This window comes from Ambystoma mexicanum, chromosome 8, assembly GCF_040938575.1.
Source record: "Ambystoma mexicanum isolate Mex_15411 chromosome 8, UKY_AmexF1_1, whole genome shotgun sequence".
Taxonomy (NCBI): Eukaryota; Metazoa; Chordata; class Amphibia; order Caudata; family Ambystomatidae; genus Ambystoma; species Ambystoma mexicanum.
The window spans coordinates 714,849,657-714,876,503 of NC_090929.1; positions in this window are offsets into that span (position 1 = coordinate 714,849,657).

Consider the following 26,847-nt stretch of genomic DNA (forward strand, 5'->3'; position numbering starts at 1 on the left):
CCAAACCTTAGACTACGGTCCCCCAAGGGCGTTTGCCTACAGCGCTTTGAAGCATAACAATGGGATAAAGACACTATACATTCACCCTAAGCCCATCCTCCTGTTATTGAGTCAAACTGGCTTCAAATTGTGGGCCTGTCAACTGCTGGCTTTTTGTTCCTATTGAAGAACATCACTGCCACCTTTGGTAGTCTAACTGGCTCACTCAAATTCCCCCAGCTTTATTCTAATGTTGGTTGTCAATTCCATTTTCTAAGTCAAATCTGGGCATTTTGGCTGTGTTTTTGTAACTCAAATCTGGGCATTTTGGCTGTGTTTTTGTAACACAATTCTGGGAATTTTGACTGTGTTTTGTAACTCAAATCTAGGCATTTTTGGCTGTGTTTTTGTAACTCAACTCTGGGCATTTTGGCTGTTTTTGTAACTCAAATCTGGGCATTTTGCCTGTGTTTTTGTAACTCAATTCTGGCCATTTTGACTGGTTTTCTCACTTAAGGTAGCATTTTCACTGTATTTGGGTATACTAATCCCGTTGATCCTAATCCTATCTTTCTCTGAATCTGGAAATTCTAATCACAACTATCTGTAATTCAGCAATGCCAATTGTTATGCCTTGTACATTACCTTGTCCATTTCTGGTTGCTGCGTCTCCACATTTAAATGCTGATTTGTTCTTCTGCATCTTGTAACCTAGGCGCTATCCCTGTTACCCTGTATCCTACTGGCTCATCTGCTGCAATTGACCCTCTGTGACTTGACTGCTGCTAGGCTGCCTAGTGAGTTCCTTGTGCAGTGTGTAGTCCCTTCATCTGCTCCCTATCCCCGCCACCTCCCTTCCAACCATGGTGCTCTCTATCTCTCCTATATACTGGAATTGCTACTATATCAACTTCCCTACCCCTCTCTCGAAGCCTGGAAGAAAAACATTTAAGAAAGCACTCCTTGCCTCCAATCCATGATTGCCCATTGCTGACATCTACATCAATGCTTCCTCCAAGCAGACAATTACTGACATCCTCTTTACTGTCCCCTCTCTGACCTGTGGACTCCCCACATGGTCTCTATCCTCTCCCCTTCTTCTTCCTTGCCCATTAATGGTGGAACCAGGTGGTAGGTTCTCTTGGCACACTTCCTATCTTCTAGGTGCATCATTAATGTCTACACAAATGGCACTATTATGATGGCCCATGGCTCTCCTCCCAACCACCTCCTTCTTGACAGGTGTCTTCCTTCTCTCATTAACTTCTGCCATTCTCCTGCCATTCCTCCGGCTGCCACTCCTTTGGCCTCATCGCCCCACCAATGGGTGTACCCATGCTCGGAAAACCTTTAAAGGTGGCAATTAGCTTCAACAAGCTACCCTCAATTCTCACTCTGCTGTCAAAGATACCTCAGATATCTGCCACCTTCATGAAGACTTTGACCTCGATGTCCTTGCTCTCACTGAGACGTAGTTCAATGCCAGCTTTGTTACTGTTTTTGTCACTCTCCTTCCTGAGGGCTTCAAGATCTTATCCAAGCACAGGTCTAACCGGTCTGGTGGCCGAGTGGCTCTTGTCTACCCAGAATGGTCCCTGCCTCAATCATACCCATTCAATCCTACTCCTCCTTTGAATGTCTTGTCTGCATGCTGTGCATCTCTCCTACCCTCTCGCTCACTCTCGCTACAATCTACAGGCCCCCTGCCCCAATGTCCCCCTTCCTCTTTGACTGGGCCCACCTTGCCTCCTCCCTTCTGACCTCTTCCTCTAAGCTTCTCTTCCTTGGAGGCTTCAGTATCCATCTGGATTCTCCTGATGCAGCCACGCTTCTCTTTCACAACCTCAGCGACTCTCTCTCACTCACCACCCTTCCCTCTGTCCCAACCCACTCAGCTGGACACATCCTGGATGAACTCATCTCAGTTGATATCTCCTTCTCTAACCCTCTCATTACTCCTCTCTCCTGGTCTGACAATTCTCTTCTCTCCTCCTATCTTGAGCTCCTGGGCCCCCCGGCTAAGCCTCTGCCCACACTGCCAGTCTCCTTCTCCGTCATTTGAATGATGAAGCAAGTGTCAGAAACTGCTTTTGCCACCTGCTTAAACCCCCCACTCCTACTATCACTCTCATACTGATTAGTTCTTGCTAACCTTCACTTCTCCTTATCCAACACCCTTAACATCCTTGCCCCTGCCAGGAGGATCCGCATGAAGCCGGCTTCCAACTGTAATAGTTGGTATGATTCCGACTCAGCCTCATAGAAACTCAAGTGCACAGTTGTGGAACAGAAGTGACTGGCTTCTTGTACACCGTCTGACAAACTGGCCTGTTGCCTGCTCCAAAGGCAATACAGACTCTCTATGCCTCAAGCCCAGGGACCGTATCTCTCCAGGACTGAAATCCCTTCACTGGCTCCCAGTGGCTGCGAGGATTAAGTTCAAAACCCTCTGCATTGTCCACAAGGCCTTCTGGGGCCAGGGACCTAAATACCTTCAACTCTCTCTTCCTAAATATCTTCCTTCACGAGCCCTTCGCTCATCCGTCTCCAACTCCCTCATGGTCAGCCGCTTCTCGAAGCAACGAGCTGGGGGTAGATCTCTCTCCGCAGCAGGGGCCTCCCTCTGGAACAGCCTTCCTGCCTCCCTGAAACTTGAGGAGAACCATCTCCGGTTCCGGAAGCACCTCAAAACCTTCCTCTTCGCTTCTGCCTTCTCTCTCCCTCTCCCCTGCTAAACCTGCTTAACCCCCCACTGAATTCAGCACTAAACCTGCTTCTGGGCCACTCTCAGCAACCTCGGTCCAGGGCACAGCCACTCTCCACTTGCACTGCCTCCCTGGCTCCCCGTGCACTGTGGGACTGTCACTGTACCCTACAGCCCCCTTCCCAGCACTTGCTCTGCACCTTCCTCGCACTTGCCACCAGCTGGCCCTTTTTATTTATTATTTATTAATTATTATTTCTTACGCTACTTACCTTGTACTGCACTTTCCCCCCCACCTCCTCCCCCTGCACTTCCTCCTTTTCCCCTTACCTCTGCACTTGCGTGATCTGAATGACACCTGGCCTAGTAGGATCGTTTGTCTGTCTTCCCCTTGTTTCCCCCCCTCCCTGCCTCGTCGCGCCTTGAAACACTTGTGTATAGGCGCGTTACAAATACCATATCATATCATATCATATCATATCCACTCCAAGAAAAGGGCTGATATCCAATCCTGCATCAATATGGCTGAACTTTTTAGAATCTGCAAGGAAATTGCCAATCCTACTGCAGTCTCTACTTCTCTGCTTCCTTCTCAGGCCCTCTGCATGACGTTGGCCACCCATTTTTCCACTAAGACTCGGGATATCCTGTCCTCTCTCTCCGCTACGCCCCCTCTTCTCCTGTCTGCATGCAGGCCTCCTGAAACCCTCTCCTTTCCCCCTACTCTCTTCATTCTCATCCACAGTACCAATACAGTCTGCTCTATGAAAGTCTCCTCCAAACAAGTGCTTCCCTGCTCCTCTACAACTATCAAGGACAATATTGTCTCTCTTTCCCTCCTTGACTGAGGTCTGTAACCACTCCTTTGCCACTGACTCCTTTCCTTCACCCTCAAGCACTCCCTTGGGCACACCCTCCTTAAAAGCCATCTGCAGGCCCTTCCTGCCCAGCTAACTACTGCCCCATCTCCACTACCCCCTTCTTGGGCAAACTCTTGGAGAAGTTGGTTGTCTCCCAACTAACTCATCACACTGAACCTTTTGGCTGGCTTCAGAGCTGCCAGAGGCATGGACACTGCTCTCCTGAACACCCATGATGATCTGCTCTCAAATCTCGACTCCAACTCCCATTCCACCCTTCTTCTCCTCGATCTGTCCTCTACCTTTGACACGCTAAATCATTCCATCCTTATAAACAGGCTTCGTGACACCCCAGGCATCACGGACCGGGCACTGGATTGGTTAACCTCTTTGCTCTTAAATCAGCCCTCACAAGTCCATCTGGGCCCTTTTCTCTCCTTTACCTCACTCTCGACCTGGGGCATCCCTCAGGGCTCTATATTCTCACAGTGGCTTTCCAACATATACCTTGTCCTCCTTGCCCAGTTGATCTCCACCTTCTCTCCTCATTTCCAGTGTTATGCTAATGACACACTGCTTTCCTTTAAGCTTCCTTCTTCTTCCTCCTCTCTCATTCCGGACTGTCAGATTGCTATTCAGCCATGGTGTGCAGCTAAGGATCTCTGCCTTAACGCCAGTAAGATGGAGATCCTTCTCATTGGCACCCCTACTTCCTCCTTCCTGGCTATACACTGGCCACCCTCCTTGGGCCCCCTCCATTCACCCTTGTGTGAAACTAAAAATGTGGTTGTCATCTTTGACTCCTCTCGCTTACTTCATATCGCTGACCTTGCCAAGAAGGCCCACTATCAGCTTCACCTCCTCAGAGGCATTCTCCCTTTCATCACCTTCCCCCCAGAAACTCAACGTCTCCAGAGCTCTGGTTCTCGCTATGCTTGATTATTGCAAAAGCATCTTTCTTAATATGCCTCTCTCCTCACTCTGCCCTCTACAACTAATTCATAATAGGACTGCAAGACTCATCCTTGGCTTTAAGCCCAGGGACCACATCTTTCCAGCCCTTAAATAAATAGACCCCTTGCATCGACAAGGCTTTGTGGGGTCTGGGACCTCACAACATTCAACTCTCCCGCCCTAAATACCTCCCTGCTAGATTCCTTTGGTCCCCTTCCTCCAAATCTCTGCAGATCAGATGTTTCTCCAAGCAGAGAGTGGGAGGGGGCTGTAGATCTCTCTCTTTGGCAGGATACTCCCTCTGGAACAGCCTATCTGCCCCTCTCTGTCTTCAGCTGGATCTCCTTAGATTTCAGAAGCTCCTCATGACCATCATGTTCTCCTACTCCTTCTCTCTCCCCCTCCCCTGCTAGTCTCCTCCTGCCTGCTACGACTGGATGCCTGTGTGCCTTATTTATGAGTCTCGCCAGGGCCAGGCCATCCTCTGTCCAGTCTCCTCTTCTCACCCCTTCCTACTAGCACTTGCCATCGGTATCCCTTCCCTGATTAGCCTTTCAAGGCTGGTCCTCTCACCCCCCATTCCTTTCGCACTACCCCTAGCACTTGCCCACCTGGGCACCCTTAGCACTTACCCAACCTCCCTGAGTCCCCTCCCTCCAGCACTTTTCCCCTTCACCCCCCTTTTCCCATCCCATCCCTGACCTGCCCCCTCCCCCTGCACTTCTTGATACTGCACTTGCACGATCTGCAGGTCACAAGGCCTAGTAGGAACATTATTTATTTATTTATTTATTTTTAAATTAAAATGTTTTGTTTGATTTAACAAACTTTTCATTTGTTCATACATCTAAGTAATAAGGAAATTGTCAGGCATTACCATTCGTATTATTCCTATTATTCACAGTGTTCACGTTATTCACATTGTTCCTCTAGATTTTCGGTAATAAGATCATTCAAAAATTTAATCACAGTAAATATTAATCGTTGTTTACTTCCTTCGAGGAGTTCCGCCCATCTTTCTTCTGTTGTCAATGGCTTTTCGGAAATTTTAAAGAAGTCTTTGTATAAATCTCTTTTCGGTTTCAAGGCTGGGCATACCATGATCATATGAAATAAAGTTTCTGGTCTCACTAAATTACAGAATCGACAGGCATCGGATTTCTTGAGAGGTTTCACTATCAAAGCTTGGTATTCGTGAGTGGGCAATATATTTAATCTAAATCCCAGAAACAAATCGCGAAATTTACAGCTGGGAAACTGTTCCAGATATTTAGGTAGTTGATTAAGTGCCCTCACCTCTGTTTCTGCATGAAGATGCCGTTTGTACTTTTTCTGTAATTCCAGTGTTCTTAGCCAATCATTCGTTTGTATTTTCCGTTTTGCATATTGTGGTCTATTCAGCAGCAATTCGTCTGAGATGTCTTCTATTTTCATTTTCGCCTTAATTTCATTAACCCATTTCCGTAATGCGGTCGATTGGAAAGCGTCCTTTTTTTCTTTTAGGATTTCCAAAGCTGGTATTTCATCATCAGACATAATTTTTCTTAACAAGTCCAGTTGTTTCCATAGGACTATTGACTGTACCGATTGTAAGGCTAACTCAAATCTTAATCTGTTCATTGGAAATGTTTTGGGCAAGGCAAGTGTCTTCCTCCAGAACAGTGCCTCATAATAGGGCCATCTCATTATTTTTTGATTAATTAGTGTCTCGCTTGCATATGTTAAAATTGGGATTACTTTTTGTTTGTAAGGAAGAATTGTGGGTTTTGCTGAATAAGTCCTGTATTTTAAATGGAAGAAACTACCTTGGTTTGCCAAAGTTCTTGCTTTTGCTTCAATGTGTTCTTGCCATTCTATTTCGTTTTGTGAAGGGTTAATTATAACCCCTAAATATTTGATTGTCTTGGTTGTCGCAATCTGTTGTTTTCCTATCTGAATCTTTACGTTGGTTGACTTTTGGTTTTCAAGTTAATCAGCTTCATGATTCTTGTTTTATCGGTGTTGATTTGCAGCTTGTTGTCCGTCATCTAGTCTTGTGCTTTATCCATTGTTTGCTGCAGTCCTTGCAATGTTTTGTCCAAAATGATAATATCATCTGCGTAAATTAGCGTTTGTATAGCTTCGCTATTGATTTTTGGTGGATTCGCTACAGTGTTTAGAATTTTTTCGCCAAAATCATACGTAAAAAGATTATAAAGACACGCAGCTAATGGACAGCTTTGCTTTAGGCCATTGTCTACTGGAATCAAATCGGTCAGTCTTCCTTCTTTGGTCAATCGAACACGTATCGAGGTATTCGAATAAAGCTCTTTAATTGGGTTCAGAATATTTGCGGGGCAGCCCCAATTTCTTAATTTAACACATAACAGTTGTCTATTCAACTGAATCGAAGGCAGTTTTTAGGTCTATAAAGATGCCATAAAGTTGTTCAGATTTAGCCATTGCTTCATGTTTCAGCACATTCAACAGTACGAGGTTGACATTAGTGCCTATATGTTTGACAAATCCTGTTTTTCTTTTGGCTTTTTTGATGTTGTCTTTTGCCCATTGATTCAACTTTATTTGCAGGAAACCAGCAAATAATTTACCAAAGGGATCTAGTAAAGCTATCGGACTATAATTGGCCGGATCTTTTCTATCTCCTGTTTTGTAAATTGGAATCAAAACCGCTGTAGTCCAAGTCTGAGGTATCTGTTGGGTCTTTTTAATTAAGCGTAATAGATGACTCATAAAGTTGGCCCACTGGTCCGGGGCTGCTTTTAGATCGCTGTTTGTTAAACCATCAGGTCCTGGGGCTCTTGATAATTTGAGTGAGTTTATGGTCTTAATAATGTCTTCATTTTCCCATTTAATGTCCCACGGGTCATTGTTTGCTTCTCTAACATTCATAACTGTTTGAACAGACTTTTGGTATAATGCTGAATAATGGTTCACCCATCTATTTGCATCCACTTCTTGAATCATCTTTGACTTGTCGCTGGTATATTCAACAATGACCATACCTGCCTCGTATTTTTTTCTTTAAGTGCTGTCAAGATCGCTTCTGCATCATTCTGCTTTATTGAAGCTTTGATACCTTTGATTGCATTCGAATATTTGGTCTTTTCTTTTTTTATTTCTATTTCAAAATTAGGTGTTTTGGATTTTCTCAATTTCCGTAGCGCTTTGAAATGTTGTTTTTTTTTTGTTTGGACTTCGGTATTGAAATAGTGAGGGTGTGTTGGTTTTTGGTTATTCTTTGTGCCCTTCTGGTGGTATTTTTCAAGGATCCAGCCATACTCCATTTTGATGTTATCTTGAATTGGTGCACCTTCAAAGGTTGAAGCTATTTCCGCCATTTGATTGTACTTAATCCTGAGTCTATTCAACCCATTTGTTAGCTCAAGGACCGGTAGTATTAGGCATTGGTCAGTGGCTGGTTTGGTAGACCATTCAATCTGGATTAAATGATGATCGCTATCCTGTTGTCTCGAATTTCTTATTGAAGTCGTTAAGCTTCTGATTCTTTCCGATGTAAATATATAGTCAATGATTGATTTCAATGTTTCACCTGTACATGTTGGTAAAGGTTTACCTTCACTATCTGTTGGCTGGTTACTTAGATATATGTTTCTTTGTTTCACTTCTCTCATCCACTTTTTTGCACTGCTCGACCATGAGCTGGGGTCCAATGACTGGCCTTCTTTATCAAATAAGTGAAAGTTAAAATATCCTACTATGATGAATTCCATGGCACTATTCGCAATTGCTACGTTGTCCATTTCTTCAAATATGGAGTCGATAAATTTCTTCTTTGACATTGCATTAGTGTTCCAATATATATTAACTATGGATATCAACAAATCATCCAAGGCGGTAGCTGTTTCCTCCTTGTTGGGTGTTGTCATTTTAATAGTTAAATATTGAACCCACGGATGAATGTTTTTGCTGGCAATGATTGTCCATGTTGGAAATATTTTTGAAAGTAACAACATTCCTGTTGCGGGCCTGCCCTGTTGGCCTGATATCGCCGGATTCATTAATGTACTGTACCCATCACAGATCACCTCTTCAGTTAGCCATGTTTCTTGTAAACAGATGATATCCAGATTCTCTAGAAATTTTGACTGTTTTTCTAGGAGATGTTTATTCCCCCTTGTATTCCATGTTCTTAGCGAAATGGCACATTTCTGTGATTCATTCTTATTTCGTTGTTATAGATAGGCTTTCTTCAAGTTTGATTCCCTTTGTGGAGAGTCGCGGAAATCACGCCATATGGGTTGTGAGTGCGAATCTTCTTGAGGAAGTAACCTTGGACTATGGTTGTTCGCTTTGGAGCAGGTTTCATCCCTCTATTTTGGTCCTCATTATAGTTTGGTTTCAGATTGTTAAATGGGGCTAGATGTTTTGTTTTTTTTTCAGCTAAGGCCCGTGAGACAAAGATTTCCTCTATTCCAAATCCTAGTTTCTCAAACTGATGTTTATTTGCTAGAACCATTTGCATTAATTCTTGATTGCAAAAATCAATTTGCACCTCTTCCATATGTTGCTTATTTGGAAAGAGAACTAGATCTAGATCATCCGATTTTAATTTCTCCACTTGTGGGATTGCTTTGAATAATCGTAGAATATTGGCTCTATTCATTATTACCGGATCGTCTGTAATAGCTGTTGATGGAAATATAGCTATTCTATAGGCAGCGGTTATCTTCTGTGGGTTTAGAAATTTTGGTCTCACTAATATGGGACTTATTTGCGGGATCGGGCTGTTTTGGCTGAGCTCTTCAGGTTCTGTTTATGGTGATAACCATGGTTCATCATTAGATATTATTGAGTATTCCAGATCCACAGATCCATGCTAGATACTTCTTCCTTCTCCGCTTCAGACAAGGTTTGTTCTCTCGTCGAGTCTTTATATTCATCGATGACGATCAGCGTCAGATCTTGTGAATTGATTGACATAGAAATATAGGCACTCATCTCGTCAGCAGTTGATAAGTCTATTATTGGAATAGGTTTTTCCACCTTACTGGGTGTTTTTTTATTAATTATTTCCAGCAGCGCATCCAATGGTTCCGATGTTGCGCTGGTAACTGAATTGGTCTGGTCTTTTTGAATTACCGCTCTTTCCTTTTCACTCGCTTTTTGTTGCGTACCTTTTTGTTTTAGCGTAGGGTGGTTATTATTATTCTTTGCCTCATCTGGTAATGTTTTCTGTATTGTCTTCATTTTCCTCAGAAATGCACGATATCCATTTTGGATTTTTTTTGCTGTTTTTTTCTTGGACTTTGGATTAATTATTAAATCTTGACCCACCATTCCACGCTTTGAGAGATCAAATATATCAAAGGGGGTACAAGCTGGTGGTTCGATGGAAAGTGGATGTGTCGGTATTGGCAAATTTGCTGGCATAATCGAGAAAGTTTGGCTTTCATATTGGAAGCTTTGATCTGCTTTGTGTTCTTTGTTATTGTTACAAACTTCGGTTTGTGTCTGGATTGTTGCATATTGTTTTTGTTCCATCATGAGCCCCTGTTTTTTTGTTTTATCATCCATCACTTTTTTTGTAATGATTGACACCGTCTCGAGGAGATTCAGTTTGTCTGCCCGGTCGGCTCTAGCCACGTCCGCCAATCGTGTTTGCCAAATTCTTGATGTTTTGGCTTCTTGTTTTAGCCGTTCGTGCATAGTATTTATAAATGTTTCCATGTATGTTTGTTTCGTCATTATCATTTCCAACAGTGTTGCCTGATCTTTTGTAGCGTCAACCATGTATTCCTGTATCTTTAAAAACGGAATCATTGCTGTCGACAGCACGGGTACCAGTGTATTTTGTAAATCTAGCATAGTTGTTGGTATCCTTTGTTGGACTTCCGGTACGGGGGATTGCTGATTCCGTGGTAGCTTTGAGGCAGCGCGGTCACATTCTTCCAATTTAGGATTGTGTGGCACTTTGGTCAATGAGGTTGTGTTTTTGTCACCAGGTGAGATGGATCTTGGCCGTACAATTGGGGTGGATGTCTTGATATTTTTGGCGTGTATTGGCGTAATTACTCCGTCAAAGACTTCATTTCTTTTTTCCTGGGACTCCATGATGGCATCAATTTCAGTGATGTCAAGAGATAGTCGGGCGCATCTAAGTGCATTGGGTTTATTGCGATCCATGCTCTTAGACCGTGATGATGTGTATGTTTTCTGCCAATGTAACCTGGCCGCTTTGGCTCTGTCTTGTAAGGACGGGATAAAGGAGTTCTTTTCGTCATCTTCCTTTGTCTGATTTTTCCCTATTGGGTGCTCAGGTTGTGATGTACCATGAATTGGCGTCACCTGGACCATACATCTATCACCTTGTGTCGACTTCCTTACTTCTTCTGTTTTTAGGCTGACTGGATCTATCGGCACCAAAGTGGTCTTTTCTTGACCTTTTAATGCAATCGATTTTTGTGCAATATGAGTGCTAGTTGATAGTTTTACAGCTTTCTTATCATTCAACGGCAACTGTCCTTTAAACGATTGTGGAACATTTTCTTCTGTCAGAACCGGTCTTGTATTTAATTTCAGTGTTTCAATGTTTCTTGCTCTAAGTGATTGGTCTGCCATGTTATCATCAGGTGGCGTGTTTACCTCCATTGTCGTCTGGGTAGCGGGGTTTATGGGTAAGTGTGCAAGGGATTCCTCCAGCTTCCCTTGGAGCCTAGTTCTTGGTTTTTGAGATTCCATTGCTAAGAGTCTTCAACGAAAGCGACCGGGGGTCACTGAGTGGAGTAATTACCTGGTTTGATCAGTACTTCCTGCCGTAACCAGCCGCAAACAGCAGACAACAGCTCGCCCTTGACTCCACTTGGGCTTCACGCCACAAGGGTCGAGCTGAACTGCTTTTGAGGCTTGCAGCAGGGGGCATGGCTTCCACAAATCACGTGAGGCAAGTCACGTGTAGCAACAAGATCCCGCTCACTTCAACTGCTCACAGCTGGCCGGTGAGACTTACGCGAATCGGAGCGGATGCAGGATGCGGGTGCAGAACTTTTCAAACGGAGCTCCTCGTAGGCAAAAGGTCAGTAGTTCGAGTAGGAGATTAGAACAGCTGCACAGCAGACAACAGCTCGCCCTTGACTCCACTCGGGTTTCATGCCACAAGGGTCAAGCTGAACTGCTTTTGAGGCTTGCAGCAGGGGGCGTGGCTTCCACAAATCACATGAGGCAAGTCACGTGTAGCAACAAGATCCCGCTCGCTTCAACTGCTCACAGCTGGCCGGTGAGGCTTACGCGAATCAGAGCGGATGCAGGATGCGGGTGCAGAACTTTTCAAACGGAGCTCTTCGTAGGCAAAAGGTCAGTAGTTCGAGTAGGAGATTAGAACAGCCGCACAGCAGACAACAGCTCGCCCTTGACTCCACTCGGGCTTCACGCCACAAGTGTCAAGCTGAACTGCTTTTGAGGCTTGCAGCAGGGGGCGTAGCTTCCACAAATCATGTGAGGCAAGTCATGTGTAGCAACAAGATCCCGCTCGCTTCAACTGCTCACAGCTGGCCGGTGAGTCTTACGCAAATCGGAGCGGATGCAGGATGCGGGTGCAGAACTTTTCAAACGGAGCTCCTCGTAGGCAAAAGGTCAGTAGTTCGAGTAGGAGATTAGAACAGCCGCACAGCAGACAACAGCTCGCCCTTGACTCCACTCGGGCTTCAAACATTATTGTTGTTTTCTCCTATGCCCCTGACCTCTTTTTGTCTCGTGGTGCCCGGAAACATTTTCTGCTGCATAGGCACCATACAATTGTTCAATAAATAAAAAAATAAAAAACAAAATGACACATTACATAACATTACAATTAATCACCACTCCTAGATGTTTACAAATGGGCAGCTTGGGGCAGATGCTCATAAAGTGGCACAAGTACAAAAAGCATAGAGGATGTACTGTTCCAGGTTCCCTTGTTCATAAAGGTAACCTCTGCATTTCTTGGTGGCTGTGCAGCAGATACAAGATTTGCTAGACACCCCCTTGCAAAGTGTCAGGAGTGTTTTCCTGACATTAATGTATGAAAGGCTCTCAGCAACCACTTGGGAGTGCATTTCATAGTGGTAGCTCTTTACATGGTCCATCATTGTGAAACATACACAATAAAAATGAAAGCATTTCTATCCCTATTTGGGGGATAGAAATGCAAGTGCTGTCACACTTACAGAAAAATGCATGAGAACGTTAAACATTCTCATGCGGTCCCAAATGGTGCAAGGGAATGGGCCTAATTTCTGTACATTTCAAAGCACATCCTATTTATGAATTAGTGATTTAAGAAAATTATATTACCTTTAACGTTGTGCCTGCAGACTTCCGTATGTGGAATAATTAAGAAATAACAAACAGAAGCACAAAAATGAGTAAGGAATAATATTTATTGATAATCCGATCTTGGTGAGTTTTGAATATGATAGATGTCCAGAACCCTAATGTTGCGTTCACAAGAGGGGGAAGTAGAGTTTGTACCAAGTGGGGTTCTTATGATTGGTTTCCCTTAGTATTATTTTCACAGGAAGGGATCCTTTTTGTTGCTTGTATCCTTGAAGTCCTTATTATTTTTTCATAGTAAGGTTTTTAGTGCCTGTTTCTTTCAGGGTCCATTATTTGTCAAATTGTGTCTCTAAGGGTTGTTTCCACAGGTGGAGTCCTAGGTATTGCTTATACCTTCAGGGACCTTAATTATTAATTCATAATAAGGTACTTTAGTACCTAATTCCCTCGACACGTGTTTCTCCAATATTGTTGTATTGGTTCCTCAGGAGGGTTATGAGTAGCTTGTCCAGAATGTTTTTAGTCTTTGATTATATCCTGCCTTGCTCAGTTTGTTGTTTTGAACTATATGAAAATACAGTTCTTTGAATTGCTGATGAAAAAGAAAAGGAGGTAAAAATAAAAAAGAGTAAGTTGAAGAGATGGTAAGTTATGTAGCTGTCTATTGATTAGTACAACTGTGTGTGCTTCTGCTTGATGGTCATGTGCGGTTGAAAAATCGAGCTCAACAGAATTCTTAGCCTAGTTAGCTAAAAGACTGAACAGAAAAGGTTACGTAACTGATTAGTGGCTATGTATGATAATACAAAGGTAAAGACCGACCAAATTAGATTTTGAAATATTAGATTTGTTTAAGCTTAGGAGAATGTACTTACATTATAGAAAAACCATAGGTGTCACATTAGTTTAATGGTTGCCATTTTCTAATTTTGATTATACAAAAGGATTTAGGTATTCCATATTTAGCGTGCTCATTCTTTGGGTTAATTCATCCTAAATTGGCAAAATTAGTAAAGTATATCTATAAATACTTGCGAATGCATACACAAAGGTAGAATACTATCAGCTGGATAGAAGGTAGCACTTACCTACGGAGTTGCTATGGCAGAGTTCCGCGGTTTTATGCCGATATAGAGTTGCTTAGTTAGGTATTGGTTCCTCGCGGCTATGCAAATTCAAATGTTGTGTGTGTGAGCACCTAATGGGAAAGTGATATGTTGCAGATAGATAAGTTAAGTGCATTGCGTCGAGTGAAAAGTATTGCGGCATACACTAAAATTGCCTAAGCAAATGTCGTATTGAATGTCCCGGTTTACCTCAGTTTTAGATGAATGAAAAAGCATAGTTGAGCGCCGGTATGCTAGCCGAACTCTATTCCAGTGTTTAGAACGCCATTGTGAGTATGTACTGGGCTAATTTAAATAGCGTAATGAAGCGTTACATGCCATGATCACGTATGTGTGGTTTGACAGCTTTGTGATAATTGAAACATTAAGATCGCCATATTGGTTAGGGTAAAAGGGATTAACTTGGAGTTCATAGAAAATAGGTACGTTTGCATGTGATTCAATAATTGTAGAGCCATGGGGGGCATTTAATTCAAAAAGTGATTCTGCGTGTTTAAAGTTGCAGAATAAGGAAAATTTTAGAGAGACGGTGTATGAGCACCAATGTTTCTCACGATGGTCTGATTGTAATACCAAAATGTCATATAACCAACGTGATCACGATGCGCAAAGTAAGTTTTCAGTTTTACAGCATGAGTATGACTTTTGCCATTTAGGGTCAGGTAAAGGGACTGCAATGTGCTGTTTTGGTGTCAAAAGGAAAAATATGCGATGCCTGCTGTGGTTGAGCTGTTAATGAAGTTCACTTGGGGACATTTTAACATGAGATGTGAGTAACCATGGTGCGATATTTAGAATTTAGAGTTCAGGACCTCATGTTGTATTGTGGAATTATAAGGAAATAGTGGTAAGCCTAAAAAGGTTATTTTACATAGAGTAGGACTTTAAGTTTGTTGATTAATTATAGAAAATGGATCATCTCACTATCTGAATTTAGTCCGGAATGGCAGCAATCCATAAGGCAGATCTATTTTGCCTCCTGTTGTCGAAGTAGAAGTTCCCAGTTGCCCCTCTTGGGGGTTTATTGATTTTTTGAATTCCAAAGAATCTTATTGCCTCAATTGGTTCTTGTGGGTGTGTGTTGAAGAAGTGGTATGCCAGTGTTGACGTCATATCTCGATTTTTTACATAACGGATATGTTCTGATATTCTGTGTTTAAGTTTCCTGATCGTGCTACCGATGTAGATTTTCTGACATGGGCATATAATTCCATACACTGTAAATTTGGTGTTGTAATTGATGATGTCACGGATGGTATAGTCTTTACCATTGGGTAGTTTCATGTTTTTTTTGTTGTCAAGTGCAAATTGGCAGATGTTGCAGGTGCCACATTTGAAGTTTCCTTTTAGTCTTTCTTGATTCACAGTTGTTGTAGACCTGGTTCCTTGTTGTGCTGTTGAAAATGAGAGGGGCAAAGTATGTTCTTCAAGTTCGGTGCTCTCCTGAATGTTAGGTTGGGTTTGTCTGTTAGATGGTCAAGTTAATCTTCATCTGCTTTAAGGATGTCCCAATGACGTGAAAGAATTTTTCTTAGTTTTGCGGCTTCACTGCTGTAGGTTGTTATAAATCTTGGTGGAATTGACTTAGGTTCTTGAGTAGTGATTTTGTTTTGGAGTAATTCTGATCTCGATCTATAGGTCGTTTTGTTGAGGGCTTATTTGAGCAATTGTTTTTTTATAGCCTCTAGTTTTAAATTTGGATTCTGCCTCTGTCACATGTTTGGTAAATTCAGATTCCAGTGTGCAGTTCCTTTTTATTCTGAGGTATTCTCCAAACTGAATGTTATTGATGATATGCATTACTGTTAGCATGAAGGATGCTGTTTGCTGCTGTAGGTTTAACGTATAGTGTCGTTTGAATTGTATTGTTTTCAACATAGAGCTCTAGATCCAGAAATTTAATTTTGGTGGTGCTTTCTTGCATGGTCAGTTTGAGATTATAATGTTTATTGTTGAGGTGCTGGTGATATTCTTCCAGTTGGGACCTTGTTCCATTCCATATTACCAAAATATCATCGATGTAACGTCCCCAGTACACTACACAATGTTGGTCAGTAAAAAGGGTGTGTTTCCATGCGTGGTAAAGTTCGTAGTGTCCCATATAAATGTTTGCATACAATGGGGCAAATTTAGCTCCCATGGCTGTGCGCTGGATTTGTCTGTAAATTTGATTGTTGAAGGTGAATATATTATTGTTAAGGGTGAAATTGAGCATTTCCAGTAGCATGAGGTTATGTTGGTAGTATGAAATTGATCTGGTTTTCAGGAAGCGGTGAGTAGTTTCCATTCCTTTATTGTGGAGTATGCTGGTACACAGTGACGTGATGTCAAAGGTTACAAGGTGAAAGTTGGGTTCCCAATTGATTGATGTGAGCTGTTGAATCACATGCTTGGTATCTTGAATGAATGATGCCATGCTTTTGGCTAGAGGCTGAAGGTGTGTGTCAATAAATTCAGAGATTGGTTCAGTTACTGAGCCTATTCCATTGATTATCTGTCTAGTTGGTGGTAATTGTTTGAATGGCTTATGAATTTTGGGGATGAAGTAAATGGTAGCGAGTACTGGGGAAGGTGTGCTCATGAATGCATTTTCATCTTCTGACAGAAGGCCCATTTCCAGCCATTGATTGTTGAGTATTTGCCATTCTTTGCCTAGATCCGGTAATGGATTTTTGGTTAGTTTTGCATAGCACTGAGTATTTGATAGGTGGATTGATGCCATTTGTAGATAATCTGCTGTATTGATCAGAACAATTTTGCCCCCTTTGTCTGCTTGTTTTACGGTGATGTTGGAAAGTTTTTCAAATCTCTGATGGCTTGTGCTTCTTTATGAGACAAACTGGAGTGTTGTTTTGATGGCTTCATGCCTTCAAAATAGGTTTTACGGAGGTCATTTGTGACTAATTGTTGGAAAATGTCAATAGCATTGTCTGCTGAAAAGAAAGGATTAAATTTGGATTTGGGTTTGAGTGATGTTGGTGGAGTGAGATATAGCGAGATGTTCATTTCCTCTGCAAATGTTGGTATGGTATGGATATCTTCATTTTCTTCTATATTCATTAGGTTGATAGTACTTTCTACAAGTTGTCCTGAAAGTAACTAAGGTATTACTCTGGTTGTGCCTGGATCCAGTCCTTCCTAGCCAACCGAACCACCTGGGTCTTCTCCCCGGGGCCTCAGCACTCCCTGTCCCCATCACCTGTGGCGTCCCTCAAAGCTTGTGCGTCTCGCCGACCCTATATAATATCTTCACTAAGCTATTGTTTGACCGCCTAGATAACCTGGGTGTCACATACACAAACTATGCTGACGATACCCAGGTTCTCATCACCCTATCAGGGTGCTACGAAGAGGACTCCACCAGAATCAACAACCTTTATTTGGAGAGCCAAGCCTGGATGGCAGAGCACGGTCTATGCCTCAACGACGAGAAAACAACCTAGACCCCCGTTACGCGTCCATCAACATAGACGGTAACGTAATCACAGTAGCCAAAAGAAATTAAAACCCTTGGGGTTTATCTAGACTCTACTCTCTCGCTCAAAAGACAAGTGAATGCCACAACCTCATCACCTGCAAACCTTTCCTATCTCACTCCAGCTGCATTACACTAGCCAGAGCGCTGGTGCTCTCAAAAATTAAATTGACTAGTGCAATACCCTTTTTCTCGGCACGTCTGAAGGCAACCTGAACAAACTACAGGTGCTTCAAAATAACGGCCAAGAGCCGCCCTCAGTATCCCACGACATGCCCACATCTCCAGCATCAGGCAAGATGCTCACTGGCTCCGGGTACGAGACAGAATCACTCTCAGATCCCTCGTCATCGTCCATAAGTGCCGCTCCAATGATGCGCACAAATTCCTGGCAGACAAGTTCCACAATCACACATCATCTAGACCAACTAGAACGCCATATTCACATTGCCTTTCCATTCCCAAATTCTTCCTAAAAAAAGCAGGTGGTGCCAGCTTCCCGGTCCTAGCTGCCAAACTATGGAACGCTATGTCACTAAACCTTAGAGCCGAACCCTCCTTCTGGACTTTTAGAGCCAAAACAAAAACATGACTCTCCATCAAAAATTCTGCATAATGTACTTCTTCTCCACATGTCCTTGTCAACCATCTTGTAACCTGGTCTACTACACTTATTGTTGTTATTTCACAGTCTGTATTGTATATTCTTGCCATGTTGTAACTGTCTCTAAGTCTCCGGCGCCCGGTTACCCCAGGGTTCGGCACGCGGTACAAATAAAGAATCTAAACTAAACTACTTGTTTCAAGAATTTTTTATTGAGGGATTTTTTCAGTTTTAGCACTCAACAAAATTTGTAGAGATCCAAATTGAGTTGGAAAAAGTCCAGACGGTTAGTCGGGCAGAAGGAAAGTCCTTTATTGAGGGCTGAAATCAGATATTTCGATAGTAAAGTGTTGCTGAGATTAACCACTAAATCCTTCTGGGTTTTGGGTTTTTTGAGCGAGTGAAGACTCCTTGTGTGTTTCTGGTTTCTCCTGAGGCTCCCACTACCTCTCTTTCCTCTTCTGGTTGGCTTCCATTTTTGGAGTTACCTGACTGGTTTGTAGTTTGGGGAAGAAGTGGTTTGAATATTGAGTATGTTCTGGCTAGTCGGTCCGTCTGATATTCTTCTAAAAAGGGAAAGGGATCTTCTTCCCTAGTAGGATCAGTTGTAGGTGGTGGGGCTCTGTCTGTTTCACTTTCGCTCTCTGATTCTGCTTCTGAGGCGACTGGTGTAAATTGTTGTGCTGGTGGTGGTTTGATTGGAGGTTGAACTGGTGGTTTGGTTGTTTGTTTAGCTGGAGATTTTTGGAAGGAGTAAACCCTTTTAAATGTATAGTCCATTTCGTCCCTGTAGCATTTCCGTTGTTTTTTGATTATTAGTTCATAGTGAAAATTGTGAGAAAGTTGTCTAGAATTTGGTAGTTCTTAAAAGGTGCTTCTGGAGCATTTAGATCTTCAATTTGTTTTTGATTTATTTCTATTTCTTTGAGGGTTGCTTGATGGACTTTCTTTCCTTGTTTGATTACCCTGTACATCATTTCCTTTGAGGTGTTAACTAATAATTTTTCCCATTCTTTGAGTTCTTCAATTTCATCCTCCTCAAAAGAGGGAAATATACAGATTCTGAGTCCTCGCAGGATTCGATTAGCTTGTAGATATTTTTCTAATGTTGCTATTTCCCACGATCTAGAGATTTCTTTTTTAGACAGTTGTTCCAGGTGTTCAAATAGAGATTTTAGAGAGGTCCCATTGGATGGTTTGTTTGGGTCTCATTTAGTTTAGGTACTAGAGAACAGTTGTTCAACCTCTTCCAGTGTCTTCTGAAAGGTTTCTGACATTTTGACTTTATTATTATGTATTGGTAAAGATAGCTTGGCTCTGCTACGATTGCTTGGTGGAGAAAATCTGTAAGTATTGTTTGCAACCAAATTGCAATCTTAAAAGCGAGCTCACTATTGTTAGCTATTAATATTTGGTGGTAACGTGTCTGTGGCTGCAAGGTAATAATGCCATTGAGGTTGCCCAATGATTGAAAGGAGTGAATAAAGAATATGATATTACCTTTAACGTTGTGCCATTTATGAATTAGGGATGAACATTTGGATGCTCAATGAAATGCTCAGAAACGAACCTTGAGTTGCGCAAATTTGATAAGGTCAATGAAATGCTCAGAAACGAACCGTGAGATGTGCAAATGTGAAAAGGAGGTAGGAAAGGGGTTTTGAATGTGTGGATCTTTGATGCACATATTAAGTTGCTCTTTGAGAATGCAGCACTAGTGCATCACATCCTTTTCGGCATTTTTTTTTGTCCCAGCATGAGTAGCACACCAGCGTACCTGGCGAGTAAGCGGAACATATCTGGTGGCACAAGCTCCTTGAACAGCAAATTGACCAACTGGCTTGAATCACAACTCGTCCGCAAAGACAGGACCCGCAAACAATCCTTCTCATGTTGTGCACCCACTCTCTGGAAACTGATGTCGGTGTCAGCTCGGAATGCCTGCAAAATTCTCCAATTTCGCAAATCTCTCAAAACGTGGATTTTTCAACAAAACCTGAGACCAACGCACAGACCAGAACTCACAGTACTGCAGTGTTAAAAAATGCCAGCCAGTATGCGGGATACCCACAGCCTGTACAGTGCTCTGCTGCTCTCGAGCTACGCCTGTGCTTTAAACAATAACAATTGAAAATACAAATAAAATTGTGTAGCTAGCTCTGCACTTTACTCCACCACACAGTAAAATATACAACCTCTCGACCTAACACGTAGGAGCAGATTTGTAAAGTCTCCACAGTGTTAAAGTATGGGTAAAAAGTATGCGTGAAATATTTACACGTGCGTTAACACTCTAGGGGATTTCCAATTTTTGGGCAGGAGGAGGAGGGCTCAGAAAGTCAGCATTTCTGCCTCCCCCACCTGCTCCACCTTTCGAAAATAAAAGCATTTAAAACAGCATCTGATTTGGATAGTTTGATATCTTGTGTTCCATAGAAATTCATGCTAAATGCCTCCTGTCATGTGTACGTAGGGGGGGGCATTTACGCTTTTTTGTACTATGAAGTGCAAATACAGCACGAAAACCTGGGTCCTTCCCCAGATTTCAATGCATTGTTTTCACCTTGTATTGCAAACGATAAGATTCACAAGGGGGGGGGGGGATAAAGGGCACACAAGTGCACACGTTGGCGGTCCCCTTGGTGACATTTGCACAGTTAAGCCCCGTAGCATAGGCTGGGAACAGTGCAGCACTCTACACACAAGCCTAGTATGCTCATCAGACGTGCGGGAGACCCGGAAGTAATTAGCATCAGACGCACAGGAGGCTGGACAGTAATTAGCATCAGACGCACAGGAGGCTGGACAGTAATTAGCATCAGACGCACAGGCTGCACTGATGAAAGGGCCTCTGCTGAGGTGTGCATCAGCTCGGCTAGTCCGTAGGGCACACGCTCTAAAGCAATCCGTTTGTTTCCACGCACAGCCGTTCTGCATTTTGTCTTGCAACATGTTGTGTTTGGTTTCCTTGGCGTCTCGGAGGTGCTATGCTACATCTTCCTCTGGAGAGTTTTCTGTTGTTGTTATGGCCTGCCCTGGGATCTATTTTTCTCTGCTTTCCAGATGGCTGAGAGTGAAGTGCTGTGTGTGCTCCCGCTGAGCAAATGCAACAAAAAACAGCAAAGGCAGCTCCTCGCACATCAGGAAAATACATCCCGGGCATTTTTTGCTGCAGAGCCTAATGTGTTTCTTAAAATCAAGGCAATGGGTAAAATAATGGCTCAGTAAAAATATCATCTGAGGCAAACATATTCCATGCCTGCGATTTCACACATCTTAAGAATGTGCTTCTGCAAACCCACCACTGCTTGAAAAAAAGACAACGGGGGTTCACAAAGAAGCCTTTATCTTTCTTCTCCCAGATTAACACTATCGGGCCAGATTCTCAAAAATAGGTCATCTAAAAATAGTGTAGCAGCCGTGCTGTTTTTAGATGCAGCTGGGAAAATTCACAACATTTCTTTAGGCGCAAGAGTTGAGCTGCACTCACGCATATATCACTTGCACCACAAAAGGTGCATCCAAATCAACAAAAGGCATCAGAATGTGAGCATGCTCGAGATGCACATTCAGATGCCTTTTCATGCTTTTGTGCATTTGCGCAAAGCAAGGATTGTTCCTGTGCATTTTAATGCAAATCCTGAATTCAGAAACAGGTTGTAATTTAAAATGTGCACTAAACAAAGACATTTGCCTGCACCTATTTGGAACAGGCCCGGATGTGTGCAAACTGCATGAAAGAGTTACCTGATACTTACTTGCATTTTATTTTAAGTACGAAAGCAGCAGCATGCTCATCCCTCAAACAGGGATAGACATTTGTTTTTTCCTCTTTCTTGCTTTCATCAATGCTATGACTCCTTCACTCCTTCACTATGAACAAAAAGCTGAATGTGCATTCACAGCTCACGCGGCAGATAAAAAATACTGAATCCTATAACATGAACAAGGGAAGCAGGGGTCACGGGGGTGTCTCCCGCTACCCTTGTATGGTAAAATGGGTTCAGGAGCAGCAGGGGTGTTCCCCGCATGCATTGGGTGGAATGCAGAGAAAAATAAAGTTTGGGGGAAAAAAGGACCCTGCAACGGAAGTCCCTACCCACTTTTGGGATAGGAAACATCCAATGAAGGGTTTGTTAGGCAAATTGCAGCACCCGAGAGAAGGTAAGTAAGCAGACAGAAGGTAAGTATAGTTAGAAGGGTTGTGGGTAGGGGGAGTGCCAGAACATGTGATCAATGTGATCACTGCGCTCCACCGTTTGCGGATTCAACATTTTTTTCTTTGAAATTATGGGGCGTGCAGTGATCACATATGTGATGTGGCAACCAGCGCCTCGGGCCGCCTCACAGACATACAGGCACCCGTCCATACAATAACACACGGACACATGTCTTGTGCCTATGAGGTCCCGGCAGCAACTGCCGCACGGATTGTCTTTATTATCATTGCGCATGCGCGCCCAAAGCGAGGATCGCGCGTGGGCACCTTTTACTTAAAGACGTAACATCCCTCCTTTTCTTTAAACAGAAACATTATATAACCAAAACAACTTTAACAAACCCAATGTGGGTTGCCGACCTGAATCAGTGGCCTGCTTAGTCTCCTGAGTCCAGGACATATTCCTTAAACCGAACCGGCGGGTTGCGACTCTGTCACACCAGGTACCTACTGCTACTCCTTGGGGTCGGCAGTGGCGTTCCTGTCCCCTGGTTGGGGAAAGTCTGCCGGTTCTGCTTCTCAGGGTCGTGTCTCTACCTTCTTGAAGAAGGACCTGTTGCGAGTGACAGTCCCTTTTTCACTAGCGTCGGTTACCATAGACCCTTTTACATGGATGGGTGACTGTCCAGGGTTGAGGTTTGTATGGGAGCGACAATTTCCCTTCGGGTCGGCGGTTTCTGACCAGTACCGAATCCCCTACGGATACCTCTTTCTCTTGCAGGCCCCTCCGTTCACTCTCTTTTTCGTTGTGGGCCGCTCTCTCTTTCTGTACTTTGTCATTGTTGATAACCCCGGCTTTCGGCCCTCCACTTCCGGGATGAGTCCCCTTGGGCAGCGCCCAAACAATGCTTTGGCCGGTGTGACTCCCGTCGACTGCTGGGGCGTCGTTCTGTATTCCCGGAGGAACTCGAAGAGGTTCTTCTTCAGATCTCCTCCGCTACTTGCCGATATCCGGAAGACTTTGTTCAGCGTTCTCATGAGTCTTTCAGCTTCTCCATTTGCACGGGGCCAGAGTGGTGATACTTTTCGATGTTGGATCCCCTTCTCCTTCATGTACTGCGCAAACTGGTTCCCTGAGAATGGCGGTCCGTTGTCAGAGTATCGGACTTCCGTGAAGCCATGAGTTGCGAACATTTTGTCCAGGGCTAATATCGTGTGGTCACTTGCTGTTGAGTACACTAGCTCCACCTCTGGATATCTTGACCATTGGTCGACCACGGCCAAAAAGTACATGCCCCTCCCAGTTTTCCCAAAGTCGGCATGGACTGTGCCCCAGGGACTTTCACTTCTCTCCATAGAGATAATCGGCGGCGCTCTCTCCAGAGGGCTCGCTGCTTGGCAAGGCATGCACCTCCGCACATGAGTCTCTACCAGATTTTCCAAGTCTGGAAACCAGACTTTTGGTCACAGTCACGCCTTGGTCTTTGTGACCCCCTGGTGATCGGGTGCGCTAGTTCCAGGACTCGGGCCCTCAACGCTTGAGGGGTGACTATCTGTCTCCCCCGTAGCAATAGTCCATCTTCCGAAATTGAAAGCTCGTCCCGGACTTTCCATAGAGCCTGCTGGTCTCTCTGGGCCCTGTCTTCCCGCCTGGCGTTGTTCTGGAGCACTTCTTTCATTACCCCGCTTTGTATCGCGGCCTGAACGATCTTGAAGACCTCGTCTGTCACAGATTCTCAGGCCACAACATCCCTCGACAGTGCTACTGGCATCACGCTTTCAACAATGCTGTTAATGAACTCTTGGCACTCCACCAGCTCACCGGGTCCTTGACCTCTTCCATAGTTGGGGTGACGGGACAAGTAGTCCGCTGTATTGTTTGTTCCGGGCCTGTACACCAGTTTGACTCGCTATTCGATGAGAGCAAGCATCCAGCTCTCAATCCGAGGTGGGGGCTTCAACGATACTCCTGCCAGAATCAGCAGAAGTGGCTTGTGGTTTGTCACAACCGTCACTGGCTTTCCGAGGATATATAACCGAAAATGCCTGCAACCCCACAGGATCACGAGCGCCTCTCTCTCGATCTGCGAATAGCGTCCTTCGATCTCTGTGAGGGCCTTGCTTGCATAGGTAATGGGGCGCATGTCACCTCTGGCGTCCGACTGGATGAGAACAGCTCCCAGACCCACTGGGCTGGCATCCACGACGATTTCTGACTCCGCCGTGGGGTCAAAATATGCCATTGTGTCCTGGTCGGAGAGTGCCCTCTTGATTTCTAGAAATGCCTCCTGCTCTTTCTTGTCCCAGACCCATGGAGTGTTGTTTTTCGTCAGACCTTTAATGAACCGTCCATAATAATTGACCATCCCCAGAAAACTGCACACCTCTGTGGGCGACTGGGGGGTGGCAGCATCACGGATGTCCTTGATCTTTTCTGGGTCCAGCGACACCCCACTCGAATGGAAAACAAACCCAAAGAATCCGATGCGATCCTTAAAAAATTTGCATTTCTCCCAGTGTAGGGTGAGGCCCAGTTCCTTCAGCCTCTGCAAGGTTGCCTCCAATCGCTTCATGTGTTCAGCATGGGATGTAGCGAATACTAAAATGTCATCGTTCATATTGAGCACACCCTTCAGGCCCACTAATGCACCCCTTATGGTGTTTTAGAAAACTTCTGCAGCGGAGGACACACTGAAGCTGAGACGTTTGAACTGGTAGAGTCCCTCGTGAGTGGTAAAGGTTGTAATATACCTAGAGTCTGGGTGCAGTTCTAGCTGGTGATATCCTGACCTCAGATCTAGCTTGCTGAAAACTTTGCCTCCCTGCAGCTCACCGACAATGTTGTCTATCGTAGGTGTTATATGGCGTTCCCGCTTGATGGCAGCGTTCGGGAGAGGCATGTCCACGCAGATGCGGACGGCACCGGGCTGTTTCGGCTTTGGCGCCACGACAATCAGCGAGACCCATTGAGTTGGTCCTTCGACTCTCTCGATTATGTGCATCGCGATGAGTGACTGGAGCTCCTTCTCGACTTATGACCGGAGGTGGAAGGGTATTCTACAGTGTTTCAGTGCTGCTGGCCGAATTGTCTCATCAATGTGCAGGCACACTGGCACCGCCTTAAGTTTGCTTATTCCTTGAAAAATGCTAGCGAACTTGTCCAGAAGCTGGTCGACATCAACCTGGTATACTTCAAGTGCAAAATGTACAATGTCTAAAGCTTCCGACGCAGCGCAGCTCAACAGTGAATGCGGGCTGACGTCAGTGACGAAGAATCTTGCTTTGATGACTTTGGCCCCACGGGACACAGGTGCCACAAACACACCCTGGATGGGTAGGGGTGTGCTTCCTCCAAAAGTAAATATTTTGGCTTTTGACTTGTCCAAGGTTGGCGGGCCCGGGATGGCTTCATAGTGTTCAGTGGCAAGCACACACACCGAGGTCCCTGTGTCGATCAGCACTTGTGTAGGGGTGCCTTGGATGTCCACGACACATGTCAGCTGCCTCTGTTTCTTTTCTCGCGTAGCCAGATTCGAGATGAAAAAGATCTCTTCGTCTTCCTCTTCCTCCTCAGCAATATGGAGCCTTTGGGTGTCCTGTTCCAGCGTGGCGATGCTGCATTGTCTCCTGAAACCACTGCCACTTGTTCTCGCTGGCCCTCTTTGCGTGGTTACTGGGGCAGCTGCACGACACATCCTGGCATAGTGTCCCGACGTGTTGCACCTCCCGCAGGTTCTCGTCTTCGCTGGACAGTCCTCTGAGTGCAGTAAATCATACCCACAGTATTGGCACACTGCGGGGATACCATGCATGGGTGTTGTTTCTTGGCGCTTCTGGCTCCAGAGAGATCTCGACGGGGTTTGTTTCCCCACTGCAAACGCCTCCTCGCTTTTGCACGGTTTCACCGCAGCGTCCATTTGGCTGCCCGTGGCTGCGAAAAACATGTCCAATTTCTTTATCCACAGAAGCCATTTGGGGCCCAGTTTCGAGGGTGGGCTGGAGGTGTCGAACTCCTGCATAGGCTGTAGTGATCCATGTTGTCTTCGTACCACTCTTGCTGTCGTGGGTGCATCACCATCACTGTCTGCCATCTTCACAGGTCGCACAGGCACCTCAGTTTTGTAATAGAGGCCGCAAACCTGACTCAAACGACGTTGATGTACCTGGATGCGTGGGCTATGACGCTGTGGTGTGGTGAAGATCTGTTCCGACACCTGATTGACAGTTGGTGTCTGGACTCCTCTACCTCTTTGCCCCAAAAACCTGTTCTCATGGGTCAAAATGCAGTGCTCCAGGTTGGAAGACCACAGGGTTTCCAAAAATTGAGGTTTTATATTTCCCTCAGCACGTGGGCAGCGCACGAGAGCCCTCGCGGGCCGCTACTGCCTCACACGCTGAAACAAAATGGCCGCCATCACTCGTGTCGGGTCCGGGAGTCGTCGGAAGAAAAATGCCCTTGATTGACACACTTGCGCGTGTCGAGCGTTCCTTCCGTTCGGTCCCTCCTCGTCACCAATGTGATGTGGCAACCGGCGCCCTGGGCCGCCTCACAGACATACAGGCACTCGTCTATACAATAACCCACAGACACACGTCTTCTGCCTATTCGGTCCCAGCAGCAACTGCCGCACGGACCGTCTTTATTATCATTGCGCATGCGCGCCCAAAGCGAGGCTCGCGCCTGCTCACCTTTAACTTAAAGACGTAACAACAT